The following is a 12,419-nucleotide window of genomic DNA, read 5'->3' on the forward strand; positions in this document are numbered from 1 at the left end:
GTCACGGGAGCCCATCATTGTGTCCACCACAGGGCAGCTCCAGCTTGTCAGGATGCCTTTGGCATTTCGAAGTCCTTGGCTTCAGCTATTTGGGAGTGTCAGTGAGGGTGCATGATCTGTCATCACGCACCATTTTACTTCTAAACTGTTGTGCCAGAGCCAGTAACACAGTAGTGAGCAAGCTTCCCAGTGTGACGTCTCAACACCTCGCTGATCTCATTTGGTGATACTCAGATTAGTTCTCTCCGTAACCTTTTGAAATGGACATAATCATTCCCAGATTCATAGTGAGGAAGGAGACTTATAAAATTATATGCTATAGTAATACTTCCAAATTCAAGTAAAGGGTTTATGTCCTTAGTGACCCCAGTCTTTTGCAGGGTTTTTTTTTTTCTTTAATATTTGGCCACTAGAGGGAGACAGCTCTTCGTAGAACTGAGGCCATTTTGCATGCTTGTGGGCATAGATGGAGGAAAACACTGTGTTTAAAAATGGTATCAGCCTCCCGAGTAGCTGGGATTACAGACAGGAGAATTGCCTGAACCCAGGAGGCGGAGGTTGCGGTGAGCCGAGATCGCGCCATTGCACTCCAGCCTGGGTAACGAGCGAAACTCCGTCTCAAAAAAAAAAAAAAAAAAATGGTATCCAGGGCTGACCTAGCAGGTTGACAATGAGAGGGACCATGCCTGATCTCATCCTCAGCGCAGGCCTCAGTGGACAATTTCCACCAGCATCTTCAGGGATCACACTTCCATAGTAAAATACGCCATTCAAACCAAGGTCTTTTTTAACCTAACCATGGACACTGTAACATTTTAAACAACCTTCTCTGCCTTTGAAGCCTACTTTGTGGAAAGAAAGGCTGATAAGTTATCAGAACGGACACTATATGAAAACATAGAATCCCCCAAATTCTAAGTCTCTAAGTGGGGCATGTGGCATCTAAAACAATGGCCATTGCTTACCTAGACAAGCCGTGTTCAAACCATGTCACCCAAAATTGCTCTCACCTGGGCATGAGGATTCATTTTTCTCTGTTAGAGAGTTCTGGGTTCCCCCATACAAGATTCACTCCTGACACCTCAGAGTGTATGATATACGACTTCTCTACTAAAGAGGTTGCTTCCAATGAGGTAAAATGTCTAATACGGTAATCATGTGCGTCTAATTAAGGCTGCATGCAGAAAAATCAGCCGCAGATGCCAAATAGCTGACTTAGGAGCAGAGGGACACAGGCAGGGCTCAGTGAGGATGAGGTGAAATGACTTTAGTTTAATGCTGCTTATGACAGATATTTAGGTTATTATTAGAAAAGTAATTAGAAACTTACCTTTTTACCGTTGATTTAAAACTTAATTAGCTATGGCACGAGAATATGGGTTGTTTGGTACCAATTTTGAAATTTGTCGAGTTCTTTTACCGTCCATTTTTCAAAGCGGTTCCATGTTTACTCGGAAAGACTATGAATTCTCTGCTTGTTTGGTGTCTATCCACAAGACTATTTCTGTTGATTATGCTGTTAAATATGCATTTTAAATGATTTCGAACTATCATTACTTGGAGGGACGTTTTGAAACCTCCCACTGAGGTGGGACATTTTTCAGTCCCTTCTTGTAGTTCTGTTTCTGCTTCATCTCTTTTGAGACCCTACCACTAAGTTATTCGAAGGTTGGAACGGACCCATTTTCTTAGTAAATTAAGGCTTTTCATTACGCCTTCTCTTTACCTCTAGTTATGAGTTTTCCTTAAATTCTTAATTATTAATATCATTTTAACTGATATTTCTTTTGATGTGGCTGCATACTTACCATTTCTTAAATTCCTTTTTGTATCTCTGACTTTCTAAATGGGGTAAGTTGCCTCATGCCTAAAGCACATCCCTTAGAATTTCTTTTAATGAGGATCCGTGTTAGGGTCACCACCTGCAGGGGTCTGTCCTGCAGACCCTGACTCAGTGACTGATGAATGAGGTAGACTCACATACAGATATTACGCTTGGCCAGTTCTGCTGAGGGTCAGTGGCTGCTTACAGACTTATGGAGAGTGCTGTGAACAGATAGCAGCCACTGGCCCCTACCAGCCAGTGAGACTTGCATTTATTTAGTAAAGTTTAATCGACTAAGGCTTGAGTCAACACCACTAGAGGTGAAAAATTAAAGGACAGGTTCCAATGCCCAAAGCAAACACCATTAGTGGGTAATATCCCTGGCTGACCTCCCTGGAGAGGGTAATCCAGTTCAATCCCTGGCTGACCTCCCTGGAGAGGGCAATCCAGTTCAAATGTCAGTGTTAAGACCACATGAGTAGGGTAATATCCCCGGTTGACCTCCCTGGAGAGGGCAATCCAGTTCAAAGGTCAGTGTTAAGACCACATGAGTAAACGAGTTAGTTAGGTAAACTACTCACATTCCTTTGTCTTTGCGCCCTAATCTCTCCGGCTCCTACAAAGAGACTCTGGCTGCCTACAGCTAAAAGCTATAGAAACAACCCTTAGGCCTTCTAAAAGGGTTTGAGACTATATTCTATAACTTTCTCTAATATTTTTCCCTTAATATTTTTGCCACCACCCTGAGTGAATTCCCACACATCTATTAGGCAAACCTTTTCAGTCTGTTTTAAAAATACTTTTTCCAGGGCCTACTTGAGGTTGGAGGGTGGGCCAAGGGAGAGGATTGAAAAACTACCTATTGGGTACGATGCTTATTACCTAGATGATGAAATAATCTGTACACCAAACTGCTATGACACGCAATTTACCTTTAGATCAAACCTGCATATTTACCCCTGAATTGAAAGGTTAAAAGAAAAAAAACTTTTTATTTTGTTCTAATCTTCAAAGTTATTTTTCCTGAGCACACAATTTTAGGTTCATCATTACTTTTTATTAACACCTCAAAGATATTGCTCCATTGCCTTCTGGCCTCCCTTGTTGCTACTGAGTAATAATTTGTTATTATACTTTTTGCTCCTGCTGAGCAATCTCTTGTTGCATTATGTCTGCTTTTACAATTTTTCTTTCCATCTTTGGTGTTCTGCAATTTCACTATGATCTGCCTAGATGAGTATTACTTTTAATTTCTTCTGTTGGGAATGTATTGAGCTTCCTGAATTAGACGGCTGTCCTTCATCCCTTCTGGGAAATTCTCAGCTGCCATCTCTTCATATATTACTTTACCACTCTTTCTTCTACATTAGCAATTATGCTTAAATGTTTATTAGGTGTTTTCAGTCTATCTTCCAAGTTTCCCAACCTTTCTTCCATATTTTCTTTCTCTTTCTCTATTTGTACTGTATTCTGCATAATTTCCTCAGATCTATCTTCCAGTTTATGAATGCCTTATTTAGCTTTGTCTAATTTTCTATTATTGTGTTTATTTTACTTTTCAGTTTTGTAATTTTTATTTTTAAAATATACGTTTCAGTTTTAAACAATTGTTTACCACTTACTCATATTTTCACCCCCTCATTTATTTCTTAAAGTGTGTAAAATATATGTATTTTATATTGTAGGAGAGCAAAAATGATTTCCCTTCAGCTTTGTAGGTTCTTTAGCTGAGCTGTAAATTAAATTGACATAAGACAGATTAACAAGAGAAAAATCACATTTAATTATGTCCATACACACAGGAGTCCCACAGAATATGAGACTCCAGGAAAGTTCAGATGATTGAAGCTTATACAGCATTTTGAGCTTCAGAAAGAAATGGGGCTTCTGAGGGGAGGTGGGGACACCAATTGTGGGAGGGTGAGGGGAGGAAATGTATAATGAATAAAGATTATGTTGTTAGGCAGATTAAAAAGTCTCTCAGGTGATAGGCTGGGCCCAGTGGCTCATGCTTGTCATCTCGGCAATTTAGGAGGCCAAGGCAGGAGGATCACTTGAGGTTAGGCATTTGAGACCAGCCTTGCCAACACAGTGAAACCCTGTCTCTACTGAAAATAGAAAAATTAGCGGAGTGTGGTGGCACATGCCTTTAGTCCCAGCTATTTGGAAGGCAACAAAGCGGTCCTTAGGGGGAAATTTATAGTGTTAAATAAATATACCAGAAAAGAAGGAAGATCTAAAATCAATGTCTAAGTTTTTACTTTCGGAAACTAAAGGGAAAAAAAGCAAAATTCAGAGTAAGCAGAAGTAAAGAAATAATAAGAATTAAAGGCAGAAATCAATGAAATTGAAAATAAGAAATTTGTAATAGAGAAGACCAAAAAGGCAAAAAACTGGCTCTTTGGAAAAATCAATATAATTAATAAGCCTTTAGCTAGGTAACTATGAAAAAAAGAAAGAGGGCACAAATTATTACTAACAGAAATGAAATAAGGGACTTTACTACAGATCCCATGGACATTAAAATTACAATAAAGATGATTGTATTTACAGTCAAATACAAATAAAAATAAGATTACAAAGAAATGGTATGAACAACTCTATGTCTACATTTTGATAACCTAGATATAATGGACCAATTATTCGAATGATATAATCTGCCAAAAATCACACAAGAAGATATAGACAATCTGAATAAGCCATCCTGTTTTAAAAATCAAATAGACAATTAATAACCTTTTAAAACAGAAAGCACCAGGCACAGATAGATTCACTGGTGAATTCTAACATTTAAGAAAGAAATCATACCAGTTCTCTACACTCTCATAAACATAGATGCAAAAATACTCAGTAAAATACTAACAAATCAAATGCAACAATGTACAAAAATAATTATAAATCATGACCAAGTGGGATTTACCCCAGGTATGCAAAACTGGTTTAACTTTTGAAAATCAATTAATGTAATCTATCATGTCAACAGGCCAAATAAGAAAAAAATCACACGACCATATCAATAGATGCAGAAAAAGCATCTGACAAAATCCAACTTCTATTTACACTAAAAACTCTCAGTAAACTAGAATAGAGGGAAATTTCCTCAAACTGATAACAATATCTACAAACATCCTGTAGCTGACACTCTTTTTTTTTTTTTTTGACATGGAGTTTCACTCTTGTTACCCAGGCTGGAGTGCAATGGCGCGATCTCAGCTCACCGCAACCTCCGCCTCCTGGGTTCAGGCAATTCTCCTGCCTCAGCCTCCTGAGTAGCTGGGATTACAGGCACAAGCCACCATGCCCAGCTAATTTTTTGTATCTTTAGTAGAGACGGGGTTTTACCATGTTGACCAGGATGGTCACAATCTCTGGACCTCGTGATCCACCCGCCTCGGCCTCCCAAAGTGCTAGGATTACAGGCTTGAGCCACCGCGCCCGGCCCTAGCTGACACTCTTAATGGTGGGAAACTCTAAGCTTTTCTACTGAGCTTAGGAGCAAAGCAAGTGTGTCCTCTCTCACTGCTCCTTTTCAACATCATACCAAGAGTCCTAGCTATGCAACAAGAGAAAGACAAGGAAAGGCATGTAGATTAGGAAGGAAGGAAGTAAACTGCCTTTGTTTACAGATGACACAGTCTTCTACGTAGAAAATCTAACAGGCTCAACAACAACGACGAACCCTTCTGAAACTATTAAGCAATTATAGAAAGGTGGTTAAATTCAAGGTTTATATACAAAACTCAATTGCTTTCCTATATGCCAGCAATGAAGAAGCATGATTTGAAATTAAAAATACAATATTATTTAGATTAGCATCCCCAAAGGTGACATAGTCAATTGCACATCTAGCAAAGTATGCATACGATCACTAAGAGGAAAACTATAAAACCCTGATGAATGAAATCAAGGAATTGCTAAAGGAACACCGCGGGCATTCATGCAACATACTCTATATGGACCGTGTTACCTCTCGCGCGTCAGGAAAACACCTCAATTCCAAAACATAATTGACCCCGACAGTTTTCAATAAGAAATTATGGACCTCAACCATTAAAAGCAAGTAATCAAGATTTTACTGGCAAATAATAAACTATGGTGAGGTGGGAGGAGAAGCAGAATAAATAATCTGAGAAAGCGTTACTATAGAAGATGGTATCTACTGTAGACTCTACCATTTTTCATGTTCCCTCAGCTAAGTTCCTTCACCTGTACGCTGCTCAACTTCCTCCAAAGTGAAGGGGTCAGGTTGATTATCTCTACACTCTGTTCACGATGACGTAATTCTGAGCTCCCAGTTCCTTTCTTCAGAGCAGTTTATCCCCATCCAGGAGCAACCGAGATGTGGCAATTCTTTGTCAAGATGTTTTCAGTTTACATGCTATGACCTTTTTCCTTCATATTGCACATTTTAAATGTAAACTTACATATTCCTTTGGCTAACCATTTTTTCCAGTTTTCTTTTAAAATCACGAGACAGTTTTTATTGATTTTAAATGAGTTTTTACATTTCAACTCTCTTATAATTATTAAATAATCCATCTTACTTCTCTCTGCATACATGATGATTTCTATTTATCTGGGAAAGACATAAAGAAAGAACATTAGGTCATTTGTACCAGAGAATTTGAGCCAGGACTCAGAATGGCTCATTCTTGATGGCTGTACTGAGATCACTTCCCTAGTTCTATTTTGAAGATAAAGTTCCTTTGTTACCTTGGAATTTGGTTTGAATTAGGTTAACTTTCCTCCTTTTTCTGATTTATATGATGAAGTGATTGCTTAAAGATGGCAAGTCTCCTGGAGTCCTGATCTTGACAAATGGTACCACTCTGTCACTTAAGGCAGAACCTTGGGAGTCATCCAAGACCCTTCTCTCTCCCTTACCACCCACATGTTCAATTAATCTCCAAGGCCTGCTGATTTTTTAAAAATACAATTATAATATGTTTCTGACCTCTAGAAAATCAGAGCCCACAATAAAAACAACATCCACGAACCAACCCTCACGTTTGTAAAATGGTGACGTTTTAAATATATACATGTGTGTATATATCCACTTTGTGGGGAAATAGAACATTATAGACAGAGTTGAAGCCCCCCAGTCCTCGTTTTGGTATTTGTGATTTTCATGGCGTTTGTACTATTATTATGGAGAGTACTGGGCTGCATGTTTACATATTAACATTTTATAGTGCATGCTTTCATCTGCGGCTTGTTTTTTAATCTCACTTAAGATTGTTCTTGAGATTATTCAAGAACTAGACACTGAAGTCTAGTTCACTCTTTTAAACAGATGTGTAGTGTTCCATTACCTAAATACTGACATCATTTATTGATGCCCTTGTTAATTGACATTTAGATGATTTCTAATTTGTTGCTATTGCAAACACTGCTGCAGTAAGTCTCCATGTGCCTGTCTCCATGCACAAGCAGATATATGAGAACATCTTTAGGGCACAGTGGACTGTGGTGTGCCAAGATTTTTATTGTCTCCGCTGATGGGGATAGTAGGTAGGGCCTGAGATACAGATGTAGTCTACCATTTTTATGGTGTCTACTATGGGAGCAGACACCGTATGTAAAAGATCTTGTTTTACGTAAATGAACTCATTTGATATCATATAATGGATATGATAACCCTATGAGAAAGGCACTAATGTTACCCTCATTTTACAGACAAGACGCAGACGCATGCGGAGCAATTAAATAACTTGACCAGAGCAAGCCATTTGTCAGTGTCAGAAGCAGTGGAGACTGCAGTGCTTCTCTAGGTAAGTCCCCGGGAATGAAACTGCTAGGTGCGGGAGTTAGGTGTGTACTCAACTTTACGGGATAATGCCACATTGCTTTTCAAAGAGGCTTTATTAATTTACACTCCCAGCAGCACTCGGTGAGAGCTTCTCGTGCCAACTGAGGGAGGAGAAAACGGTGTCTTTGTTGTTTGCATTTGGCTTTCCTCGATTTATTATGAGCTTGAGTATCTCTTGTAAGGTCTTTGGCTGCTCACGTTTTCTTATTCTGTTGCTTGACTGTTCGTATTCGTTGCCCTTTCTCTTACCTTTTCCCTTGTTGATTTTGGTGTTTATCACACATTCTGGTTACTAAGCCTCTGCGTTCTGCTTTTTTTGCATATCTATCCTCTCAGTTATCAAGAAGAACCGATGGACTGAGCTATGGCTCCAATAATATATGAGACACTGTTTTAACTTCAAATTTACTTTTTAATAAGAAGATATGACTGTAAGTCATATTCTATTTCTGAGGAAATCTGTACCATCTTTCTGTGCTGTCTGAGCAAATTAGAATGACGTCAGTGTCAAACATCAGAAGAGGTTAATGACTCATCTTCCCAAAGGAGGGTGAGCGTGACCGAACTCTGAAAATCATAGCGTGTATCTTCAGGTGAACAGCTGTCTACAGCACTCACGGTTTCCATTAACAAGATTTTTTTGTTTTTGGTTTTGGTCACAGGATTATAAACTATTTGTCATGGGAACAAATAGGTTGGTATTACAGAAAATCTTTTAGCCTGTTTTAGTAAAGTGACATAGAAACTTTCCTCCGGCAAAATAATTCTTGCATGTATTTGAAACAACCTTCTCTTCTAGCTTCTAAACAGAGGGCAATTGTTACTCCATTGTTTTGTATTCTCAAGGTTTCTGTTACTGATGACCAGACTTCTGCTTTCAATTTAATATTTTTAGCTTTTAATTTTTTTTTTTTTTTTGAGATGGCATTTTGCTCTCGTTACCCAGGCTGGAGTGCAATGGCGCGATCTCGGCTCACCACAACCTCCGCCTCCTGGGTTGAGGGAATTCTCCTGCCTCAGCCTCCTGAGTAGCTAGGATTACAGGCACGCGCCACCATGCCCAGCTAATTTTTTGTATTTTTAGTAGAGACGGGGTTTCACCATGTTGAACAGGATGGTCTTGATCTCTTGACCTCGTGATCCACCCGCCTCGACCTCCCAAAGTGCTGGGATTCCAGGTGTGAGCCACCGCACCCGGCCCCAGCTTTTAATTTTGAACATATTTTAGGTGTACTGCAAATTTGCAAAAGTAATGCAGAGTGCCCCATAAACCTCACTCACCTTTCCCCAATGTTAACATCGTACATAACCATAGTACCAAAACCAAGACATTAACATTGACAGAATACTGTTGACTAAACCAGAGACTGTCTGAATGTGCTGATGTTTTCCCTGCTGCCTCTTTCCTTCGGCACCCTATCCAGGAGCCCACATTACACTTAGTTGTCATTTCTCCCTAGTGGCCTCTGGCTTCTTGGTCTACCCCTGTTTTTTCTGACCTTTATAATCTTAAGGAATATTTGCCAGCCTGGGTTTTCTCTTGACTAGATGGAGTTAGGAGTTTTTGGAAAGAATATTCCAGAACAAAGTGCCCCTCCCACCTCTCTATAAGAGGAGAAATGTGATATCCACAGGACACCTCAGGTGATATTAACCTTCATGAGCTGGTTAATGTCTAGTTTGCGGGGTTTTCCCAGTGCACCGTTGCTGTTTTTCCCTTTCCCCACTCTGTTCTTTGGAAATGAGTCTGTAGCTCTGTCCCAACCTCAGTGGAGAGGAGTGAGGATTAAGTTCCTCCTCCAGGACGGGGAGCATCAATGTATATTTTCTGAAATTCTTTTTTAAGGAAGATCTGTCACTTCTCCTGTGTATGAATGTATTTACGTATCCAATCGTTTATTGTTTATTGTATTTATTCAGTGGTTTATTGTGCATGCCTTTATTTATTCAAGAGTTTATTATTCATAGACTTATATATTTATACTTTGGGTGATGGTCCAATGTTCCGCAGTCTATGTGGTGGTTCCAGTGGTTTCATGATAGGTGATAGATAAATAGATGATTGATAGATGATAGATAGATGATAGATAGAAAGATGATAGATGATAGACGATAGATAAATAGACGATTAATAGATAGGTGATAGATGGATAGATAGATGATAGAGTGATAGATGATAGGTGATGATAGATGGATAGATAGATGATTGATAGATGATAGATGGATAGATAGATAGATGATAGATAGATAGATACCCAGTATCAGCCCAGAACTTATTGACTTGAATTTTGGTGGGATGGGTCTCAGCCTTTTCTATCCTGGAGAGAGGTGAGAGCAGGGCTCTGCTGCAGCAGGAAGGAGCCTGGGATCCCTCTAAAGGCTGACAGCTGGTCTTACCCAGTGATGACTCACAGTAATAAAGAGAGGACCCCCGTTTCCACCACAAAGTAGCCAGTATGATGCCCAAATGTGAGATCAGGAGTCCTACGAACTGTTTCTAGCTATTCCACTCAGTGTCCATGTGTTCCTATTTAGCCAATTGGAAGGTAGCTGTACACATAAGGAATGTGCTCTTGGAGACCTTGTTTAATGTGAAACGTGCACAAATAAAGACTATCATCCGAATAGAAATAAATGTAAATTGTGTATACCTAAACCTAGGGTTAAGTGAAGGTTAGCCTGAGCTGCCGCCTCACATACTTTAAACCTGGCCTAAAGGTTTCTCTGTGCACAGTGAGCTATAACCTAAATGGAGGTGTAAACATAACCTACTGTTAAAAGAAAAACCTTAGCCAAATTAAATTTAAAAGAATTTAATTGAGCAAAGAACAATTCATGAATCGGACAGCCTCCTGAGCCACAGCAGGCTCAGGAAGATTCCCCCACAGCCACATGGTGGAAGAAGATTTACGGACAGAAAAAGGAAAGTGACACATAGAAAACGGAAGTGAGGCGCAGACACAGCCGAGTGATCACAGCCTGGTGTTTGCCCTATTCGAACATGCCTTGAACAACTGGTCACGTGTGATTGGCTAACACTTGGTGATTGGCACAAGAGTAGGTCACAGTCTGTTCACAACTCTGTGTAGGCTATAATTCACGACGTACTGAGAAATCTTTAGGCCAAACTTAAAGCGGGTAAGGAGGCAGCTTTAGGCTTAAGGCTTCTCTTGTACCAGTCACTGAATTTTGGCCAGAGGGGAGTAGCTGTTCCAAATTTGTTCAAATAAATCAACCGCTACTCTGTAACCTGTCTGGCTGTTCGTGTATCTCACTTCTGTTTTCTGTACATTGCTTTTGTTTTTTCCTGCGCATAAATCTTCTTCCACCACTTAGCTGTGCTGGAATCTCTCTGAGCCTACTCTGGCTCCGGAGGCTGCCTGATTGGCAAATTATTCTTTGTTCAATTAAACTCTGTTAAACTTAATTGGCTAAGGTTTTTCTTCTGACACTGCAATGATTGTGAGCACTTTCTTTACTACTGCTTTTCACCTTGAACTCTGATACTTTGCAGGGTTCTCTCGTCTTGATTACCAGCATGTGGCAACATGGTATGCATGTGTGCCCATCTTCATAGCACTTTAGTGCACGGAATTTCTATTTCAAAGTTGATTTTCCGAGTACATTTTTTTTCAGCTATAGCATGAGCCACACCAATAAACACATAGACAGCATTACTAATACAAAAATAATTTTAAATTATAATGTCACTGTATTAAAATAATAGTACAAGAATGTTCCATTGTCTATGAGGTAAACTACTTAAAGACTTCAGAATAGGAAGTGTAACTTATATATTGTACTAGTCAGGGTTCTCTAGAGGGCCAGGACTGATAGGATAAATGGGCGTATAAAGGGGAGTTTATTAAAGAGCATTGATGCACAGGATCACAAGGTGAAGGCCCAAATAGGCCATCTGCAAGCTGAGGAACAAGGAAGCCGGTCCGAGTCCCAACACCTCAAAAGTAGGGAAGGTGACGGTTCTGTCTTCACTCTGTGGCCGGGGCCCAAGAGCCCCTGGCAAAGCACTGGTGTAAGTCCAATAATCCAAAAGCTGAAGAACTCGGAGTCCGATGTTCCAGGGCAGGAAGCACCCAGCACAGGAGAAAGATGGAGGCTGGAAGACTCAGGAACTCAAGTCCTTCCTGCTCTTCTGCCTGCTTTTTTCTAGCCACGCGGGCAGCTGTTAGATGGTGCCCACCCAGACTGAGTGTGAGTCCGCCTCTCCCAGTCAACTGACGCAAACGTTAATCTGCTTTGGCAAGACCCTCACAGACGTACCAGAAACAATGTTGGCGTCCTTCGGTCCAATCAAGCTGCCCTCAATATTAACTATCACATAAGACTACATGAATGACTTTCATCTGTACTTCAGGGTAATCACTCAGCATTTGAGCAGAAATTTATAATCAGAGGTAGTTGAAGAGAATGTTTTCTATTTTATTGTAATAGATACTAAACCTTCATTAGCATAAGGCATTTTAGAAATAATTTTCCATAGATAAAGTAAGTGGTGTTCAAAAAATATAGTCACCTAAAAAGACTGAATCACAGCACCATGCTCCGTTGAAGTATCAGAATCAGGCAGATTCTACTGGGGTGGCCCCACATCCAAACTCATGCCCTCTGGGCACCCCATGTGGCAGAGGACTCTGTCATGACCCATTATTGGCTGATCTCAGAGTTTATGCAGGGAACTTGATTGTTGCCTGAGGACAGAAAGAGGAGATCTCACCAAGCTGAGGAGAACAGGTATGTAACTGTGTTGGGTAATAAAGCATCGGA

At 40.0% G+C, this 12,419-nt stretch overlaps 1 protein-coding gene across 2 annotated transcripts in view; it reads left to right on the forward strand.

Annotated features, from left to right (window-relative positions):
• Nucleotides 1–12,419, forward strand: part of ENPP6 (ectonucleotide pyrophosphatase/phosphodiesterase 6) — a 179,693-nt gene that overhangs the window by 14,594 nt on the left and 152,680 nt on the right. For both annotated transcript variants that reach the window (XM_078366188.1, XM_035292554.3), the window contains exon 2: nt 7,502–7,596. The gene's annotated coding sequence lies outside the window, so the exon portion shown is untranslated. The remainder of the gene's footprint in view (nt 1–7,501; nt 7,597–12,419) is intronic.

The sequence above is a fragment of the Callithrix jacchus genome, chromosome 3 (assembly GCF_049354715.1).
Source record: "Callithrix jacchus isolate 240 chromosome 3, calJac240_pri, whole genome shotgun sequence".
Taxonomy (NCBI): Eukaryota; Metazoa; Chordata; class Mammalia; order Primates; family Cebidae; genus Callithrix; species Callithrix jacchus.